General features: G+C 26.0%; 2 protein-coding genes across 3 annotated transcripts in view; both read right to left on the bottom strand.

Moving 5' to 3' along the window:
- The window catches only part of LOC132930816 (ATP-dependent DNA/RNA helicase DHX36-like), a 242,856-nt gene extending 232,714 nt beyond the window's left edge, over positions 1 to 10,142 (bottom strand). Inside the window, exon 1 of the mRNA XM_060996889.1 lies at positions 10,121 to 10,142. The gene's annotated coding sequence lies outside the window, so the exon portion shown is untranslated. The remainder of the gene's footprint in view (positions 1 to 10,120) is intronic.
- The window catches only part of LOC132930817 (zwei Ig domain protein zig-8-like), a 225,103-nt gene extending 202,930 nt beyond the window's left edge, over positions 1 to 22,173 (bottom strand). The window contains exon 1 of one of the 2 annotated variants that reach the window (XM_060996891.1): positions 21,591 to 22,173. The gene's annotated coding sequence lies outside the window, so the exon portion shown is untranslated. The remainder of the gene's footprint in view (positions 1 to 21,590) is intronic. The other variant, XM_060996890.1, reaches the window with a different exon arrangement.
- Between the last annotated feature and the right edge of the window lie 1,631 nt (positions 22,174 to 23,804).

Here is a 23,804-nt window from a genome sequence, read left to right as displayed (position 1 = left end):
GAATAAATGTATAATGTATTTAATATGTAATATGTAATACATTATTGTCTAACCGAACTTAATAATATTATACAGCTTTTAATAATGTACTGTACAACACGCAATAAAATATTATATGCATTGGCATAACAATAATATATATCCAAGAAGATAATTCAAAATAATTTTATTGAGCTAACCTAAATTGCACATAATAAAATCTAATATTATTTCACGTGAAGTTAAAAACAAATTTCATTAGTTATAAAATAGAAAGCATCAAGTTAATTGTGTGTTAATGTATTATGTTTAGTTTTGTGTAACTGTAGTATTGGATTGAAATAAAAAACCATCAAATAATAATATTTTTAATTTAAGATTTTAATTGGAGTGATGAAATCGTAATGCATAGAGAACAATAACGGTTTATTAATCATTATGTTAATTAAATGAGTATTTAATTAAGCTAATTAATATCACAACATTTTAATTGGATATAATGTTTATTAAAATGTAAATTAAATTGTAATTTTCTTATAAGTTATAATCGATCAGAAAAAATTAAACAAACAATTAAAAATAAAAATGGGCCCAATAGTGCGTATGTGAGCATTTTCATTTGAACGTTTCAATGTGTAATTATTTTTTATTATATTTATTATTGGTTTAAAATGTAGTTGTTCTTAATAAACTATAATATATTATACATATATGATAATAAGCTTAATATGGAAATTTAGTACACTCTCTAATGCGTTAAATCTGAGTGTGGATATTTAATTATTTAAAATATCCGAATTAATTTATATAGTATACTAACAATATCTTTGGACTGAATTATTAAAATCAAAATCTTTGTTAGTGCTGTTATTCTAAAAAAAAAATCCCTTTTTTAACATTTGGTAATTATAAAATGGTGTATGCGATTTTTACTTTTTAGATTTGAATTATTAAATATTAAGTTAAAAAATGGTTAAAACATGACACTGTTTTGTAGCTACAACGCTATAAAAATGAAATAGATACGTAAAACCAGTACCAGGTTCTAAAGTCTGGGTGCTCCAATTTCGAAACGATTTCATAGAAATTCACAATAATTTTATTTTATATCATATAATAATAATAAATATGATACCTAGTAGATAATTGAAATATCATAATAATATGACGATGAGTTTATTTTAATAATGTTGAAATAACTAGCAACCCGAATTTAAATTACCATATTATATTTAATTTAATTCGTTCAAAACTAAACAAAACTATATGTGACAAATTAATTATGTAAATAAATGCCCTTATTCGAATATATTCAGCTATATATCATTAGGATATACGGTAAAAAAGCTATGAAAATAATTTACATGATATATTATATGTGTATTTAGATTGCGATATCTCTAATTATTTATTCATACTGCTATAACTTATTTTTATAAACTAATTTTATTAAATGTACAAACGAATATACCGTACTCACTTTTATTCTTAATAATAAAGGTCGTTCCGTGAATATAAAATTATGCTTACAATCTGACGTGATCAGAGTAAATCCCGAGTTTTGTTGAAAATATTATTATTGTTACCTATAACTATAACAAGACGTGATGTTACGAATTGTTAGATTTTAAAACCGAAATTAAGGGATAATCTTGGTTGAAAAATCATACAGAAAATTGTAAAGTTTAACGTAGGTACTGAATCAAATGTTAGATTACGTGCGTTTTGGAATGAAAATATAACAAATAAATTAAAAATAATTCAAATGCAATTTATTTTTGAAGACTGATAAAAAATAAAGCCAAATTAATTTTATTAAGGATTTACTATTAATGTATCTTGATATTTTTCGCCATCATTTATCGAAAGTCAAGTTTTAGTTCCTTAGTTAAAACTTAATAATATCATTATGTTAAAACCTTACTATTTGTCTATTTATACGGATACTTTTAAATATTAAACGGTTGTGTTTTTATTATATTATACTGCTTTGCTTTAGTATTGATTTAATAAAGCAATAATAAAAATGTAAGTAATACAAGTATTTAGTATGTACTTATAAATATGCATTTAAATTTATAAACTATATCATCTAGGGAATGAAGACTATACTTAGATACAACTGGTTGGAAAAAAAACACGTTTTCTTTTACATATAATATAATAATATTTAAAAACACAAAATATTCTAAGTTTGTCATTTAAAAATACAATTTTTTTATTTAAATGCAAGGATAACTCTTTTATATTGTAGTGGTGTTCGTTATCAAAATAATACTTACATTAAATAAAGGTACACGTTACAAACCAACAACATAATAAAGCACTATATAATAATATATTATTATGATGTATGTTATGTAACATAAATTAGTAGTTATATCAAGCCAGGGAGGTACGTAATATAACAATTAATAATTTATTATATATTTTTTTTATTATTATTATTATTCTTTATAAATACCCTTCGTCGACAAGGTTATAAGCGTTTTCTGAATCTAAGACATTACTATATTTAAGTACAAGGTTTTATATAGATGTAATAACTTATGGCTGTATAAAAATATATGTGGTACAGGTTAGTAAAATAATGATAGTTTAAATTAAATAGTATGATTCCGGTAAATTTAAACAGTTTGTGAACAGAGTGGCAGAGTGCTATCACTTCCATTGGCATTATCAATTTGACAATGATTTCTGGATTTGGTGCGAGAAATTCACAGAGGTGGTACGGGAATCGTTTCGAAATTCTTGTTATTTGATAATATTTTCGATAGAAATATGTTTAACTATATCTGATGTGAGTCACAGAGAAGTCGATCTTGTCCTGCCATTTTCTTGTCTATGTTAGGTTGGCGAATCCAATAATTTATTAAATTTTAATCAATAATATGGTTTTTTTTTTTATATATATATAATAACGTATAAATCATTATAAAATTGATTTTTAATAATCAATAATCATTACATTTCTGTTGAGTCGGTCTTGATCTTTGAAATCAGAGTTGGTTATATCGCAGGTGATTATTATTGCTACAGATGTTTCTGATTTCGATTATTACCAAATATAATATCGATGTATATTATTTTACTCAGTGATACGAAATCATCAAATGCTATCACGTTTTTAAATAAACTAAACGTGTGGAAATAAAAAATAACAATTTAAAAAAAACCTCGGACAAATGTAAAAAAAAAAAAAAAAAAACTGTAATATACACACAATTGGTGCTGTGGCGTACGGACGAAGAACACTATACATTTTATGCCGTCGCTGAGCTGTCGTTTTCACGAATGAAATGAGCGCGTGTCTGCTGCTCTGGGTCGGTGGTATATTATAATATTATTAGGCCAAACATTATGCACGGGGAATGGTATTTTTTTGTTTTTGTTTTCCCCGCTCAACCGTGTTATTAAAATAATAGATATAGTTTCACGGACTGTAATCGAGATCGCAATAAACGGAAGCGCATAACCGGTAAATTAACCAAATGATTTCGGGTGTTCTGCAATATCAATTTTTTTGTGTAATAAATAAAAATATTTAGCTAATAAATGCTTATTAAGTGGTTGCTGATTCACTGGGCGACGTGGTGGCACTCGGTGCTTTAGTGCTTTTTACATATTATTATCTATAATGCGCCGAACTATAGTTTCAAAATATGCAATGCTTTTTTTTTTAAAAAAAAGGGTACTTATAAAGTTATAAATCATAGTGATGTATATTATAAAAGTTAATATAGTCAGCTCGAGTACTGGTCATGGAAGTGATTATCACAACATAAAAATTCTTAACATATGAGTGCATAATAATGTTGGCATTGTCAATGATGAGTGAAAAGTCAAGAATCTGCGCAGATAATAACCACCAAAACATTTTGTTTTACACTTGTTGTAGGCTTATTTATTAATTTGATTTGTATTATTGTTTATTGAGTTACTTATAAATATTAACATTTTTGTAAAATTTTCTTTTAAAATACACCAAGTGGAAGTGAGGTAGTTGGAGCTATCGGACGTGTTTTGATACCGTTAAAATGGGCGTGGGACTTCATCTAAAACAGTGCACCGTTGGTTAATTTAAATAAATAAATAAATATTATAACCTATTATATATTCATTGTTAAAATAGCGCACAATATTGAATAAATTAAGTGTATATATCAATTTAAATATATTGAATAAGTTGTATGGCACTCTGACGTAACTACGATAATATGATAGTCGAAGAATAAAATATAAACACTGCAGTGTTACACGGAAAAAGAAAAAAAAAAGTGTAAACGACTTGATATTATATTATTGTATCCTTAATGAACCATTTACTTCAGATATCCCCGAGTTCTGAACCATAAACGCATAGAATCTGTTATTGTTTATAAAATACGAGCGTTAAAGACAGCACAACATCAAATATATAATATTGTGTGTGTGTGTGTGTGTGTGTGTACGAGTGCGCGCAAATGTTATAATTTATATAATATTATTGTTGGCGTTTTGACATTGACAACGAGCCGTGCACAGTTAATTGCGTTATAAGTGTATTTCGCACCGGCAGCTATATCGTATAATATAATAATATGATTTATAATATAATATACTAATACGAGAGTGGAGTTTATGGGGGGGGAGGCTCGGTATACGGTTCGCTCGGGCGCGGCGTACGTGGAACTGCACTAAGCCACTCTTCCGGTACACATCACGGTTGTATTGGGTCTGCGCAAAAGTATACGGTAAATGTTATAACTATAATATATAAAATATGTTATCGAGCTTACGTCCCCGTGTGTATTTGCATGAAGAATCGCATGTAAACAATACTTTAATAGCGTTATTATTGTGTGTGTGTGTGTGTGTGTATATGCACAGTGATACACCAAGCATAATCACCGTGATTTTTTTTTTCTTTAGTATAATTATTATACGGCGTAGGTATTACTAATTATACGCTGGGTCAAAGTTCTTGAATATTTAATACTATAGTATTAAAATGCATAGGTCGGCGGTATTATATCTAAATATTCTAAATAATATGAAAATACGTATAGCTACAATTTTTTTTTTATGTGCATTTAAAATTCAAATTATTACAAAATCACGAAAAATTACAAACTACAAGTATTTATGGTATAAGATCTTCGATTTTTATAGCCAAGATATGACAATTTAATACCACGCTCCTCGTGCGTTTTTGATACTGGAATTAAACCATCTAAAAAGTACAAACTCAATTATTATTTTTATACATTTTTGTAAGTAGTTTAAATATGAACGAAATTACGAATTTTAACAATGAATAACGATGTTGATTATTTTGTTAATTTCGTTAAAGCAATAAAAATTATAATATAATATTGTGGTATGAAAATATATTATTTTAATATAATTAATTACTAATAATATAATAATTACAATCGGAAAAAAATAAATCAACATACCGCAATGCTTAAAGTAAAATAAATTACTTTAATGACTGTATTAAAAAAACATGTCATGAAAAATTTTTAGTGATTTAGGCTGACAGACCGTCTTCGCTCAAATTCGCTGTTGTATAATATAATGAATAATGATATATCATTGGATTCCAATTTAACGCACCCTATAACAGTGACCCACTCGACACGTAATGTACAGCAGAGTGGTACTCACTTGTCAACCTTTTTCTTTAAATTGTAAATTTATAAAGTATACTTAAATATTAATTTTTTAACATGTAACAGCAAAATTTAAAATTTAAAATAATTATTATACCACTGGATGATTATTAATTATATACACGAGTAGCGAGTACTGTTTAGCTCATGCCTATGTTTTTTCATAATAAAATTATGATTTCAATTACATTTTGATTCTTTTAATTTTTAAAATATTTTTATAGAGTAGGTATGACATTAAATTTAACTGGTATAATATGTGTCAGCACAAACACTTTTTTTAGAATAATTTTTTTATGTCATTCCTTCCAAATCAATATTCAAAAGAGTAGTTGAAATAAATTGTTTTACATTATAATAATTAACTAATGTGTATAATATAGTATTATTTTTAAGGACTTAGACATGTATAAATGTAATACTTCAATTCAAAAATATTTTTAAGTAAAAAATACTAAACTAAATGTATAATCTTATTTTAAAAATATACCCGAAACCAAAATAAACAACAAACAGTTAAATGGATACTATACATTCATTTATACGCAACATAAATAAAACGCTATTATTGCCTTGATTGAAAACAAATAAGACGAGTATACCTATTTTATAAACAATACGTTTACTATAATATATTATTTAGTAATAAGTGATAATACATTAAAATTTCATTTATATCATAATAGACAACGTTATTGACACTCCATAATTTATTTATTTGGGATATCATGATGTTTATTTGTAACTAAATCAAGTATCTTACAAATATAAGTAAATGTTCAACAACTCATAAGCGTATATTTATGAAATGTCAAACTTGTAATTTTCTTCTCTATTGAACAAAATAATTGAAGCGTTTGACTACAGACTCTGTACACATTTTTTATATCATTCGGATGTTTGGCTTAGCAATCTATATAGGACATTCATTAATTCAGAAAACACATATTTTGAAAATACTTTTTTTACATAGTTTTAATTTATTACAAAACAGCATTTTTGGAAAAAATTATATTTTTTATAATTTGGGCCGCTTTGGCGTTGCTACTTACTAAATGTATAATACAATTATTTTCAAATAACCTATATATTATTATTTTTTTATTTTTTTGAATAACGAAATACATTATTACTTTCATAGCTCTATGCTGGATAATAAACTATTTGGATTATTTGGATTTATAAAAATAAAATTTTGGACAAGTATTTTACTATAGTTTTAGGTATTTTAAGTTTTAATAACTTGAACAGTGGTATATTTTTAAGTGTAACCCAATACCATTCCAGACATTTAAAATTGAAATGCTTATAAATCATAACTCATAAGCTATTCATCCTAAATTGTATTTTGTAACGACTTAGTAATATATATAAAAAAAAGTGAATAGTTTTGTGTGAGTGCCTTACCTACGTTAAACGGATCACTCAGTATAAATCTGTGCCAGAAATATATTATCAAAATAACTATGAAATATTTTCAAATTATTCAAACATAATTTCTCTTAATAACTCTAAATCTGTGCAAATTATTGATTTTTTTAAATAAAGAAAAACTACGATAATGAGAATGAGTAGGAAACGGGGTTGAAGAGTTTTAACCTTTTTTTATGTTCGACATTTTTTTCGGTACACGCTATCCAACATAAAATACGATTTATCGAAGCTCCAAGTAAAATAATACTTCCCGGGCCACAAATAGTGAAAAAAAAATACAAATATTATATAATTTACTAAATAAACAATATTATACAAGTAAAATTAATAATCATACATACAATGATTGCAATGAATTTAATGTGATCTTAAGTGAAGAGTAAACCTTTTTAGTAAACTACAAAAGAAAACTTGCCTTTAAAGCGTAATAATAATCATATTTTTTAAAAAATTAATGTAATGCAAACATACACACACGTGTCCTAAATTTATTCGATAAAAAATAAATATCTACAATTTAATACGTATAATATTTTTTTGTTTGATAAAGTATAAAAATACTTAAGCCATTTTTTATTTGTAAATATAAATGTATCACACGTAATTTAATAGCTAACCGTAGCACAGTAGCACTGTATATACAACAACGATTCCTGATGAATAATGGAATAAATTACTCTTTCATAATTTTGTAACTGACCTCGTTATTAATTATAATATTTTACCGAAAGTGCAGTGCCTACCTGGTATAAATATTATTTTCGCAAAATATTTTCTATGCAGAAATTTACTATGATAATGAAAAAATGTTTTATTAAAAGAATATTTTAATTAAACAATCATGCTCAATACTTAAGAAATACATTGTAAATCTTAAGAGAAAAATTATACTCAGAATAATAATCAGAATCCTCGGTCAGAAAATAATAATTAAAAAAAAAACATTATACAATACATTTAACAATTTAAAAAAAAAAAAATAAAATTTGAATGTTACTTTCAAGTGTTTGTTTTCACTTATTGAGTATTACACTATGATAACGTGTCTCTACAAATCTATTTAGCTTCTACTTAATTTTAATCGTATATATTATAAAAAATAAGATGAAATAGAAAGTTTTAATATTCAAACATTTTGGAGTAGGAAGTCATAGGTGTAATTAGAGTAAAAAATTTGGGGGGCTTCAGCCCCACCCATATATTTTTCAATTACTGCCTCTCAGAAATGTCCTCTCAGAGATAATATTTTGTTTACTGATAACGATAAACAACTGTGACGTGCTATAATAAGCACGGTCTAGACTCTAGACGTAATAGGCGTATTTAAGATCATGGTTATAGTATTGTTACTAAAAATAAATAACAAAAAATGTATTTTGTTCATTTTTTCAGTAGTAATCACATATTTTTTATTTATTTATATTATTATATTAAATAATATAATAATATAAAGTTCTGCATGATTTTTGGGGGGCTTAGACCCTCCAGGCCCCCTAATTGCGCCTATGAGTAGAATATTTACAAAATTAAATTATATTTACCTAAATATTAATAAGGTACTATAATATGACTATTAATTTCTTTTTTTTTCTTCTTTATTGAAAAGTATTATGATTTTTAATTATAAACTATTTTCACAAATATATGTAGGTGCCTGCTACCTATTATAGAAAAATTGACATTTTAAATAATGTTTTTTTTTTTATAAACAATTGAATGATAATGTTTAATTAATTTGGTGTGTCAAGTCTTATATTTTTGCAATATGAGTATAATGAGTATATATTATACAATAATATCAAAACTTAGAAATAAACAATGATTTATAACAAATATGCATATAAATATCCTGGTTTCCACTATATTTTTCATAAGAAATTATATTTTTGCACGTTCTGTAAGAAACTACTAATTTATATATATATAAAATGTATGATCATAGTTGTAATATTTCACATAGTTGTGTCCAGACCACGAGGTTCCTCTTAATTGATATTGTGGTTAACTGATATGGTTTACTAAACGTTTATAAAAATATGCCAGTTTAACATTGGTGTGGTATTCGAACGCAATATCAATTAATTTAAGTACACTTCAATTGCAGAAGGTTCAACGAAATGACAATCTTTGGTTAACCAGAAAACGTCCGTGAGTTTCTTTTTCCAAAAGCACCATTACTATAATTTTCCACAATTTTAGACTAATATGTTAAGTGTCTTAAAGGAAATACAATAATCATGCATAAAAAGATATTGATTGCCCAACTGTGTTTGTTTTCCTTCTTTATTGATGCTATCGTAATTGGTGATAACACATAAAATTCTACCTATGTTCGACTGAAGTATAAAATAAATAAAAATTGTCATATTTATACTACAGATATTTTATTTTATTTTCCATAGTAGTATTTAAAAAAAATTTAACACGACCATAAAATACAACTTTATAAGTAATTAAAAATGTGCAGAATTATAATATTATCATAAAATAGAAAAAAATATTAAAATTAAATACATTTTTAAATACAAATTATCAAGAATTTTTATGAAAATACATGTTGTTTATAGAAACGTTTCTCCGTTACTAATAGAGTGATACTTTTATAATGCCATTTAATAAAATGTATTTTTTTAAACTTATCTGAATAACAACTAAGACGAATCAGAATATCTATTTTATCAACTTTCTGATTCATATAATGTACCTGATTTGAGTGATTAAAAATAAAACAAACAAAATTTCAAATTCTAATACTTTTAGAGATGAACAAAATAGTAATAATAATTATTGTTACTCTGATATTATAAAGCAATTCAGCGTTTAACGATACCCACGCAAAAATGCTTAGCGAATTTCAAACATACAGAATATGAATAATGTAAATTGTAAATATTATTATATTAAAGTATGAAATATTTTTTATTTTAAAGACATACCTAGTTTAAAATATTTTAAAACGTTTTAAGTAAAAAGTGTGTGTATCCGTCTAATACACATATTATTATAAAGTCTATAGTGATTTACTTACATTCTATTGCATAAAAAATATAATATATTATTATTATTATATAAGTAAAATATTTAACGAAACATATATTTCCATATCTATATAATTATAATTATATAAAATTATATATAATTATTCGGATGGTTATAAATTTAATAAAATAAAATTTAAAATAAAGCAGTATAAAATGCATTTAAATCAAAATAAAATTAGTATAAATAAATATACACTAAATTACCGAAATGTAAAAAGAAAAACAATTTATTAAATGTAATATAATATTTCAAAATATAAATGTTTGTTCTCACGAATCTTCAGAAATTCCCTGTGATATTTTTGTTCTTAAAAAGAAATGTTCTCTAGAATTTCCAGGAGTATCAACCTAAAGCCTATATTAGATCTATAAATATGTGTTGTTTTTGCTCGGCATACGGTCATAAAGAATAATTCATATCCGACTGAGCAAGTTTGTGCAAGTTGTACCTTTTCGAAGGGCGATGTGTAATAGAGTGATCTTACCATCTCCCCTATCGTTGGGAAGATTTTAGTGAGTGTCGACACCAGCATGCACTTCTGTACATATTCCGACATGTAACGTTTCTAGCGTCTTAGCAAATAATTCACCTAGGTAGGCTAATCGACCTTGTCTGATAGCTCAAATATTTTATATTAATATATTTGCCAAGGGTGTCACCACAACAGTATAGTCATATACAATTAATATGGACAATTTATTACATTGAATGAGAAATAAATATGTACAACTTATCTGATTTATAATAAATAAACTTAGAGTGACAATAAAAATATATCCATTGTGAAGAAAAAATACAATCATTGCTTATCAGCTCAATCAATGAAATATACAAAATAATATTACACAATACTAATTTTCGTTAAATTAATTGATTAAAAACATGATGATAATAATATAGATGGAAAAAATTACGATTTGGTTTTTTTATGTTATTACTAGCCCCTAGTGTACCATATAAAACTGTTTCCATTATTTTATTTTGTATTTAAGTATACAATTGATATCAATCATGCTATATATTATATAGCTATAGAATTATAAACACACAAATTAACGTAACAGTATTTTTTGTTTTGAATTTATATGATTGAAATATTTTTATAATTGTTTTTTTTTTCATAGATACATAAATTATTGATTAGGTATCTAAACGTTTCTATATGCGCATATAGTAAAAAATAAAAATAAAAAATAGGTATCTATAATAGTCACAACACTCACATGTATTATTTAACAGTAAAAATAAACGTTTAATTATTGAGGACGTGCGTACGTATATTATTGTACGCAAATGTAATATTATCAAACACCTAATAAATTTACTGAAAAAAAATAATAAATCGAACAAATTAAATTAATGATACCAAGTACACGTAATAGAATATTGCTTTTAAAAAATATTAGAACTTAGTTAAGGAAAATCAAAGCCTATAATAATTAGATAAAGATTTGTTAAACCTATCACACCGATATATCTATCACCATCGTCCATCATTATTTGTTGATTTTAATATTGTTTTTAATAGTGAAAACTGAGTTACAATGACTTGTATTCACTTATTGTTTTAATGATGTAAGAAAGTATTTCAAAATGTATTGATGTTAAAATGACGATAAAAAAGGCAAAAAATCTACAGTATTTTCACGAATAAAAGTCATACAGATAAGAAATCGTATTTGTTCAATGCCTATAACATATACATACATGTGAGCACTTTGAAATGTATTTTTTCTGGAGACTATCGATAAGTGTTGAAGACATTTAAAAATTAAACCACACGTGATTTTAACTGAATTCCATTGCAAGGTCTTTAAATGTTAATGATTTATCGTAGACTTAAAAATAAGTTTTATCACAATACAAATAAGACATGGCATAGCAATGACTTTACCAAAATTATACCTGTATAGGCTGTATTACTATTATTTTAGATTTCATTATTTACGAATCAAAAACCAAAGACGGTCATAGGAATGAAAGTTGTTTTACTAAATTGGCACAAATAACAATACAAAACAAAACCAGACAACGTTAAACATTATACAATATAAATAAAACAAGACGTTGTACAAAGTTATTTTAAAAGCAAAATAAATTAAAACATTTCCTGAATAACTGAAGTATTTTGAGGATCTTGTTATACTTATAAATTTATAATAAGGGGATTTAAAAATAAATAAGCTCAAACTAATTGAAAATTGTTTATAAAACTATTAAAACTTCATGTGAAATGTAAGTTTTAATACTATATGTATTTTGTTCGTTAAACAACTTTAAAAACATAAATTAATAAGAAAAATTGGGAGATAAGAATTAACAATTTTTAATTAAATGATCTATGTAAGTACCTATAATATTATGCATCATAAATTATAATATTTTGGGTACAATATAGAGTTAATGAATACATGAAATGAAATTCACATTAAATCTTATACCAAACCAGTTTAATTTAGTAGTTATCTAGTATGATGTATAATATATGGAAATTTACCTATTATATTCAAATCAAATTTATTTAAATACAATATATTTCTAGATTTTATTGATTTGATAAGTTTATTCAGCGAATTCATCGAATTCATCAAGGTTATTCTTTGTATTACGAAGCATTTTATATTATTGTATCTTGTAAATACTTATTACAAACGTTTAAGATGTATCGGCTAATTACCTCATTTTTGAAGCCAAAAATATAATATGCCACATGATAATTAAATAATTAAACGTGTACCTATCCCTACTGTGTTACTTATACCAATACTTAAACCCTAATCATGGTTACAAGCCTTGTACCATATAACAAAACTATGATCTAAGTAGGTTTGGTTTTAACACTTGGTATCGTGATATAATACTAAAACCAATAAAAATACAATTTGTATTTAATAATCATTAAGTCCTGATCAAATTCAAAAATAAAATACAACTCTGTAAAAAATTCATTTTTATCAGCTAATAAAATAAAACAATTTTAATAAAATTAATATATATATATATTAGGTAATTTTTAAATTAAATATATGTTGTCTATCTAAAAATTAAATGAAAAATAATGAGAAGTATACTATAATATTATTATGTATAAATCTCAATAAGTGTTTTTACTTTTATTAAAATGGTAACAATATACTTAAACGCATTAGAATAATAATTTAAAATACGCTAATAGAATAACAATACATTTTTTTTTATTGTTAATTTCATATGTGTATTATAACAATATCATATAAAAAAAATTATATTTGGTAAGCAAAACTGATGTCATTGTATCTTAGATTATTATATTATTATCTAAGCATTATATTGACGTATTTCATGTATCCTTTTTACACAGATGTATTACACGATACCACAAATAATTATACTCATTTGTACTGTTCAATAATTGTCATGTAAAATATACAACACGTCAAATACGATAAGAAACTTTTTATTTTTATTTTATCGTCTTTATATTAAATCATTATCCCTTAAATTAAATTATGCAACGAACATAATATTCTGTTCCACTGAAAAAATTAAGAGCATATGCATATATACCTTTGTTTATCATGCAATTAATTTATGGCCTACTAAAATATATTGTCATAGGTATTAGACACATTTCTACACACACGAAGAGTCTTGCGCGTATTTTATTCATTGAATCATTATAAATATGCTGTAAGTAAACGACATATTTTACAACTTAAACCCAACTTTAATTATCTGAGACTTAAATAAAAATATACTCTTAGGTTAAACTTACATTCTAAGTATAACCTATAAGAGTATATATTTTTTTTTTCAAAACTTTTAACTTATCGAAATGTCTAGATACCTATATTTATTATTTTTTAAGATTTTAGCTTACAATTTTATTTAAGTATACCTAACTGATTAATATTGTACACACTAATAACTTCATGAATATTATTCTATTTAACAGTATATCATGTTGACACGTTCAAATATAATATTCTACATATTATTGTTTTTTACTTTAACCATTTAAATGGTATTTTTTTATCACATATTTAAAATTATCATTTTTATATCACCTAATACTATTTCAATAATAAAAAAGAAATACCTTACTACCTACGAAGAAAAAACATAGTCTCTGTTTTTTTTTGTTTTTGTTTTTTTTTTTATTGTGATTTCCTTGCAAACATGAGCGAAATTGGAAAAATAAAACTTATAAAGTAACTTCTACTTTGTACGTTACCCAATCTATGCGGAGTATGCCACTTGAAACTTTTTTTATCTTTCAGATATTTTAAAATGTTTAAAAAGATATCACTGAATAAATCGAAATTCCTGAAAATATTTTAAAAAAATTAAAAAAAATTAAAGAATTTTATTTTTTCGTTTAAAATAATTTATGAGTAAAGAAACAACATAATTAACAAATAAAATAATGTTTTTTAAAATATTACAATATAATTTCGGCAATACATTAAGCTTTAATATATTACGGTATGTCAGTATGTACTAATTTGAGATCACTTTACCTTCATAACTTAAGCCAAGCATCAAATTTTGGTAATATCAACTTTTACAGCATAAAAACACTTTTTTTTAAGAAATAAAAAATGTGAACATAAAGTATAAAAAAATAAATATAGTAAGTAGTTTTATGTACCTATGTTTTTCGTAAAAAAACCTCACCAATACGAGTATTTCTTCTAAAAATATCGTCATCTTATATAATTATGTGTTTAATTATTATTCAATTGTACATTTTATACCTAATTCGAATTGAACATTACGTTACAATATATGTATCCATTGTGTTATACATTTATACATGGTTATTAATTTAAATAAAATTTAGAAACGTGTAAGTATATATTTTATAAAATACGACTTTCACGCACACAACAATATTATTCAAGTGATTTTTGAAGTACAACAACGTACCCAGGTAATTTTATTTATCTTATATGTAATGATATAGTGCTTAAAAATATTACATCTAGACTTAGAAGTTAGTTTTAATCGCTTGTTTGGAAGTGTGCTTTCTTTTGAGTTGTTTTGTATATCGAAAACTGAGTATCAATTTAGAAATATGAATATTTTTGTTTTTTATCCTCCACTTTGAGTGAAAGCGAAGATGACAATAGATTTCTTTTGTTGAATTTTTAATTGTTATACAACAATTATTGGACGATTGGACTTGCATTATTTATACGTAACAAGCAGATATAGTAATTGCACATAGAAAACCAATAAAGGGACGAGCATAATGACAATGTGTGCATTGTGCAGTTGTGATAAGCACTGAACAAGCATAACAAGTTGTGGACATTGGCTTAAGCGCAGCATTGCATATCGTTCATTTATATCGAATATAATATGTATATATACAAATTTAAGATGTTAAAAATATATTTGTTTTTTCATTGATAGAAAATACTTATCCATTCAAGTGAAATGATTACACGCTTTTAAGTTAAATGCAATATATTAATTAGATAACGTAATTTTGATATATTATGTTCTTATTTATAACCGAATATGTATTCGCAATAATTTTGTATTAACCCGCAATGAGTCGCACCATTGTATGTAACACATGTGGTCGCACAAGGTCTTTTTGACCGTTCACTTATATCTCATATTTTTTTTAACATTTTACATACAAATGCATTTATTAATAATTTACAAAAATTATATTTTATTTATTTATTATATTTTACAATATAAATTGGTATTAATGAACTATTATACTTAAGATTAAAATGAAAATTTATGAAAAATAATTTTATTGAATGAATATGTTTGAATACGATACGGTTTTGATATTATTCTGAATGTTCCTCATTTGAATTTTGACAGTTAACACATACTGTTTGTCCACTATATAAATGTTGTTTATCAATATTTTGGGACACAAAAGGACAGGGTATGTAATATTCTAGAAACGTCTCTCTTGTACCTTGAGTTTCAATATAAAGTCATTTTTGTTTAGATTTTCAATTTTTTTAACTGTATAGATTTTTGAATTGATCAACATTCAACATAAGCTGAATGCTAATGAAATATAAATAAAGTTGGCACCTCAGTATATCCAAAAGGATAGTCAGAAGTAATTTTCTAACTAAATAACAGTACTATATTTTTTAACAACTAAATGTGTAGAAAATAGTTACTACAAAATCATCTTCGCATAATATCTTCATCCTACATTGTGTTTAAAAATAATTAAAATAAATTAATAAGTTTTTTTTCTATTATTATACTTAAAAATATATATATATTCACAAACCATTCTACCCCCTCAAATAGCAAATTATATTTTTGGTTTTTTCCATAGTTAAGTAAAACGCTGTTGATTTATTTATTTTATTATTAAAAGCAGCTTTTATTTATGTTGTAGAGCATTGATTTTTATGTCAATTAGATGCTCTGCATTAAATAAGATGTTGTACAACTAGATTTGAGCACTAAACTCTACGTTCAAACCCGGGTTCCACTATCTTTGTTTCATTAAAAGTTTTAATATAATCTATAGTGACTATACAAATTATACCTGTATATATATATACTGTATATTATATACCTGTGTCTATATTATTATACAGAATATATAATTCAAAATAAATTAAAATTTAACTGGTTGACTTTAAAAAATGTTTATTTAAATATGATAAATATTTACCATTAAAAAATAATAATAATAATAATAATCCCTGTACTTATTACACACACACACACACACACACACACACACACACACACACACACACACTTACGTCTTATACACTTATTAGTTGTTGTCTATTCATGTTTTTTTTTTAAATAAAATGATATTCTTATCAATTATAAGTTATGCCTTTTATATTACAATACAATAATATATGCATAATTTTAAAACTTGTTAAATAAACATTTTAGTTACATATTATGTTGCTTAATTAATGATATATTTTTTACAAATTTAATTCAGATTCATAGTAAAAGTAATATATATTTTAATATGGCTTCTAAAAAACTATTATTTATTAAATTAATTATAATTAAATATTTTTATGTTAAACACATCATACTATCGTGTATATATTTGATTTTTAAGACAGCATTGTTATTTCTAATAATATAAAATATAGTTTTATAAGGATGTCTAACCTTCATTAGTTTTATACGCTAAAATGTTTCGCACAGTAAATAACTCAATCCGATGTAAATTATTTAAATTTTTTATGTAGACGTGAAAATATCACAAGAATAATTTTAGTTTGAAAAGAAAAATGTCTTTGATATTGCGCTGATAACATTATTATCTATATCGTGTAAAATGTGGTTTCTCAATTATCTTGTCTTCTGTCATGACTCGTGGAACGAAAAACTGCTTTTATATAAGATAGGTTTCTTAACAATTATGTGACAACTAATGATGCTTTTTTAAGCCACGTAATTTCTTTAGAAATGGAAATAAAATACATTTTACTATTTTAGTTAACATTTTTCTATATTAAGCTTTTCAATTAAGTATGATAAATAACTATAATATTTACATATATAATTTTCCAGATGTTATTAATTTATTAGTTAAGAGTTTGTTAATGCCTTAATGGTAATACTTATTCAAATTTATCATTTTTTTTTTTTTTATATATATCTGAATATTAAGACGTAATAATTGTATTTTATTATTTAGTAAAATTATATAAAAAAAAAAGTATATCATAATTATTTAAACATTTAAAAGTATTTAATATGTGAAACTCAAATAGTATTGTTTTACTAATATAAAGTCACTGTTTTTGATTAAGACACGAACAATTTAATTGGTTTTACATTTTATTTTTCTAAATAACACACTTATTGTACAAAAATAATTCGTTCAAATGTTGTATTGTAAAGTGTTGTGACCAGTATTATTTGGTTTAAATAATATAATACTATTAATACTTAAAAATACCTAAGAATAATATCAGTATAATATACTGACTTGTTATAAAATTCGCTCTTATCACCAAGTATACGAGTCTTTACGTAACTACTCGACAAATATAGCGATTATATTTTTTTTATAAGACCACTGTGCCATTTCATTCTAAGCCGCGAACTCGGCTTGTGATTGTATCTACCAACTTTAAAACTTAAAACTTCAGTAAATATAGAATATTATGGTTATTTTTAGTTTAGTACAATAAAATTAACACATTCGATTATTTCAACGAATAATAGAGTAGGCTCGCGTAGGTTTGCTGACAACACGTAATATTAAAGTAATGTTTTGACTAAGTAAACGTAATAGGTAACAATAATAATGGCTATTGTATTTTCCAATTGTCTATTCTTATAAAGTATTGCAATATCAATTATTATATTATTATGTTAGTAGGTAATTTTAATAGTTATAATAATTAATAATTGATAATATTTTTTTTTCATAACATTTATTTTTCGATCACTATAATATTATAATAAGTTGTCGTTGTCCATAATTATTATTGGATTGATTTTATAAAGTGATCAAATGGTAGTCTCTTATCATTCATTCTTTATTATAAATATTTACAATGTACCTACTTCAGAGGTTTCGTGTTCTCGAGAAACCACTGGGCAAAAGTGTACATTCAAAAATGCAGATAGATTACCGGACACGAGGATGGAAGTCACGCACTCGTGCATCACATGTTTAGTGTTTTTTTTATTATCTTTGAACATACCAAAGAGAATCGTATCACTGTGGTCTACGAGTGTATTAAGTCACCAAAGGCAAGCGTGCATGTTTCTTGTTATGGTTTACGAGGAGCAATCACATTGTCTACTACATAGGCTCCTGCAAATGTATAGTTTATATAATATACAATCAATATTATCAACTCACAATATTATCGTCAATAATTTCCAAAATATTATGATGGTTTATTCATACATTTTTTATTACATACATATTTTGATGTTTTTTGTTGGTATATTATACATTCGGCAGCCAGGAGATACTTGTAAGTTATTTTGTTTTAAGTTTATTTTTTTCAAAACGATCCGTTCAAAAATGTGTTATCAAAATCTAATTCATTCAAAACCACTTTATATTAAAAATAATTGTGAGGATATTACGAAATATTTATTTTACTAATCATTCGTGATTTACAATTTGAACCACTTAAGGCCAATGGGGTTCAAATTTTAATACGTAATTTATAATATTACTGTTAACTTTGTTATTTAAAATACATTAACAATTGTATTGTATAAATTATTTACTTATTGGAAAAAGAGATTTCACCATATCATGTTGATTAGTATCAGGACAGAAGATCGATTTTAGTAGTCTATATAGTTGAAATTTTCAAAAATAATTACAAATGTTTTTAAATTATAATAATATTGTGTAGTTAATTTTTTTTTCTTAACTTATCTCCGATGCGTATCAATAACACAAACACTTGCTTTGTGCTAAAGCTTCAAAGCTGTTTTGTTGGGATTTGAGGAGTTTGGACACCCCCCCCCCATACATTTTTAAAAGTAGCCACATTTTACTGGTAAATATAGTTTATTGTCTGTAAAATTTCAGTATCTATATTTAAAAAAATGTTGGACTCCCCACCCCGAATTTTTTTCAGTTATTGTCTTTATTAAATGATATCACTAATATTATTCATATTATTGTGTAGTATCCCCTAACTGTTTGAAAATTTGGAATTATACAATATTCAAAATATCCTAAATACTTATCTATATTATATCTCTTTAATCATATTATTATCTAGCATACAAAAGTTTTTTTTTATTTGTTTTATCTTAATAAGGTATATATTGCCCGCATTTTAAATGCAAGTATAACTATACAGTACACAGTAAGTATATTTTTGTTGCCTGCAATATTTATTAACATAAAATGGTGTCAAATTGTATAATGTCTTTTATAAAACTTTCACATTAGTTTTACGAGTTATATGTACTTTTATAATTTTGAATATACAGTTTATTATTACTAATTTATTGCGCAAGGTATATGAACCATTGATTAACACTGGTCAATGATTTGCATTTGACAACGTTAAATACATGTACAATTTTATTAAAAAAAAATTGATTATAGATGTATAATTCAACGGTTCATCAAGCTCCAACGAGAATGCGGGTTTTCTAATTTTAATTTTAATATACATTTGCATATTAATTATAGTATATAAATTAATGTTATGTATGAAACAAATTCTGACGATTTTTATGAAATAACTTAATGTTTGCTCTCATTGTGTGTAACATTAAATGTATTTATATTTGGTTTTAAAATTTAAAAATCAAGAAACTTTCTCTGATTTATAGAAGGTACCTATATAGTGTTTCTTATAATAATTAATGTATATTGAATTCGATGATAAATCAGTGAATACGAAAAACGATTTTAAGCGGAAACGGTCTGTCGGCCATATATTTTTGCGAACCGAAAGTAGTTTGATTAATTAAAATATTTTACGTTATAATATTATGTATTAATTAGTTAATATCAAAAGGTTAAAAAAAAAAATTCAAATTCAAATTGAACTCATTGAGTGGTTAAATGAAAAACGTAGTAAAAATCAATAATGTAATGAGGTTTCAATATTTTTTGTCCAAGACAAGAGGTGATTTTGTTCTATTTAAATTTTTTCATGTAATAATATATAAATCTGAGACCCTCATCATGTAGAAAATGTTGTTTTTTCATATATGCCCATGTAAATAACTCTATTAATAAATAATGTATACACCTAGTATAATACATGTAAGACTCAATGATAATAAGTTTTTTCAACGTATAACTTAAGACACGAGATTATAAAACGAGTTATCTATGATAATCAAAATAACGTTTCTCAAGTCACTACCTATTTAAGAGCAGATGTCATGAAACTTTTGTTAGCAGAAACTTATAAAATACCGTAGTACTTTTATATGGCGTGCTAGAATTCTGTATTACATAAAATTATAATGCTTACGTTCCGAGTTTTCATCATAATTTTACAAACTGTATTTAGGACTATAGAAAAAATACGTTATAAGCAGGTGAGATTAGTGTGTTTCAGTGTTTGTTTTTTTTAATAAACACATTGCGCGTTAAAAGAGAACGTTAATGCGCTGGTTTCTAGGAATTCCAAAGCTGTAGCGAGTTCTTTGTTCGCGCGTTTGTCTTTAGGGCTTGCAAAAGTAAACTCGAGTTAATGAATGCACACCGAACAAGAGATTATTTTATTTCATACTCTGATACTCTTGAAACTCGTACGTCGTACGACACCGATCGACTCGGATATTGTCGTAAAAATGTACAAACACACGACGAGGCACCGGCAATCCTAACGTGTTCTGTGTCGTATTTCCACGAGACCGTATAATATTATCATAATATACATCGCACTGACTTTGCGGATCGGCGTAAACGGTATTATAAAAAATATGGTAACATACATTTTTACCGTACACTATCGCCGGGCCCACACCAACGGCAATGTGACACGGCAAAAATATCAAATATATAAAAGTAAATGTGTTTACCGATTCGTGTGGTCGTTTACTATGATATTGTTATCATAAGAGAGAGAGAGAGGCAGGTGCAAGTTGTGCGATCCGATCTCGTCGTCCGCGCGAGTCTCGACGGCGGCGATGTCTTATACCGGTCCTCGCCGGCGTGCTGCAGATTCCGCCGGAATCGCGTCAATGCTCGACGGCGATAAAACGATTGCACACTCGGTTTACACTTATCGCCGAAAACGCAACGAACTCGACGTGACCGCGATTAGTGCATCTGCGCGTGCAGTTAACCGTACGATATACGATATTAAACGATAGCAAACGGTAGCAAACGCGAATTTTATTCATTCGGCCGTCACTCGTTCGGGTCCATACACTCGTAGTATTATCACGTCGACGGCGGCGGCGGGGTGTTTGCGGCTGCGATGATATTAAAACAATTATCCGGCGCGACGATAACAATAACAATAATAATAATAATAATAATATGATATACACCTACGGCGATTACGACAACGGCGGCGGCGGCGGCGGCTGCGGCGGTGGCGGTGGCGACGTTCGCACACGACCCGTATCGGCGGCGGCGGTGGCTTTTTAGCAACTGAAACCGCAACGCGCTACGTTCCGGGGCATACGCCTTCGCCGTTGTACTTACATGACGGCGCGCACCGGACCGGCGCACGCCACGGGTGCAGTTATAAACGCGCCGGCCGATATCTTTACGAATATTATACAATATTAATAATTTTCGTCTCCGCCGGGATCGGGGCCTAAAATCACGTACCATACAGTACCACAAGCCTTGTAAAATACGAAATTTATCGAGTGTCGTACAACAGCAGTGACTATATATTATGGCGTTATGAAAATTCGTTATTTTTTCTCCCCGATTTAAAAATTCAAAAAAAAAAAAAAAAGAAATTCAAAATCTTTCGTGGTTATCGACACGCGACGTGTATTGGGAATCGTGTGAGTATTTTTTGTCATAAAATATTATAGACAAACGGTTCACGATTTTGTTTCCGTTCTGTAAACAATTCGAACTGAGATTAACCTCTTTTTAAAGTAATCTCAGTAATAGTTATCCAATGTTAAAAATTTAATAATAATAAAATCCTCTCTTAATTTCCAAAAATTGAAGTACTTATTTCCATTATTTGCTTATGCGACTATATAATATAAACAGTCGAGCACCAAAAGAGTGTTTGGTTTTTCTATAACATCTGCAGGTGATAAATTAAAGATAAAGATCGCCCGTGGTAGTGTACCTATACAGTTTCATAGAAAGAATTCCGTATAAAATATAGATTTTAGCCTTTGGGCAGGATTTATGCTATCGGAGTAATTGTTCAAGGTTTTTTTTTCTTAAACCAAGACATAAAAAAAATCATTTTCTTCTTTAATTTATTTTTTGTGAAAAATAAACCTACGTATATAAGTGATTGGCAATCATTCAGTTTTCGAGTACCACCGAGTTATACGAGAAACTACGATTCTCGTCGTTTATAAAGGGACGAGCGTGAATTAGGAAAGCGAAAGAGGTATGCTGATGGTAGCGCGGATACGAAGGCGACATGGTTTTGGTTGAGTGGTGGTCGATTGTTTTGTTTGTCTTAAGTTCTGAGCCGAGCATAAAGGTTTTACAATGATGTTGTTTGATTGTCTGTTATCACGTGTTGAAGCAATAAATTTTGTCAAATATTTATATTGTGGAAAGTTTTTTGGAAAATTTTGGTCGAGTACTTCTAGATCGATTTTGTTTTTTGTTGTAATTATTATAAAAGTTAAACCCGTGTACGAATACATTTTCAACAAATATTCATCTTATATATGTATATTTTTAAGTTATTCTTAATTCATGTTTACATTTTATCTAAAATTTAAATTTTAAAAATAGTAAAAGGTTCCTGGTACGTTGTTCTAGCAGCATTTAACATTTTTAAAATACGTTTAATCTTATTAATTTTAATATTGAATAACAATTTTCTATTAAACTATCCTAAATATTTAATTATTATTCCAAAAATATTCGTATAAACTTACAACTTCTTGTTCTTGTACATTTTATTCTACTAAATTAAATTGTTAAAAGAATATCATAAAATATAAACTAACCATTAGTAATATAATATGACGTGCATTCATATTTTTGTTCAAAATATTGGTTTTTCTATGTGAAATTGTTGCTTATTGAACTCAATATTAGTGCGTCTATGACTGTCAATTACTCGAGTGGCA

This window comes from Rhopalosiphum padi, chromosome 4, assembly GCF_020882245.1.
Source record: "Rhopalosiphum padi isolate XX-2018 chromosome 4, ASM2088224v1, whole genome shotgun sequence".
Taxonomy (NCBI): domain Eukaryota; kingdom Metazoa; phylum Arthropoda; class Insecta; order Hemiptera; family Aphididae; genus Rhopalosiphum; species Rhopalosiphum padi.
The sequence above is the reverse complement of the archived record's forward strand: the minus strand, read 5'-3'. Positions and strand labels throughout refer to the sequence as shown.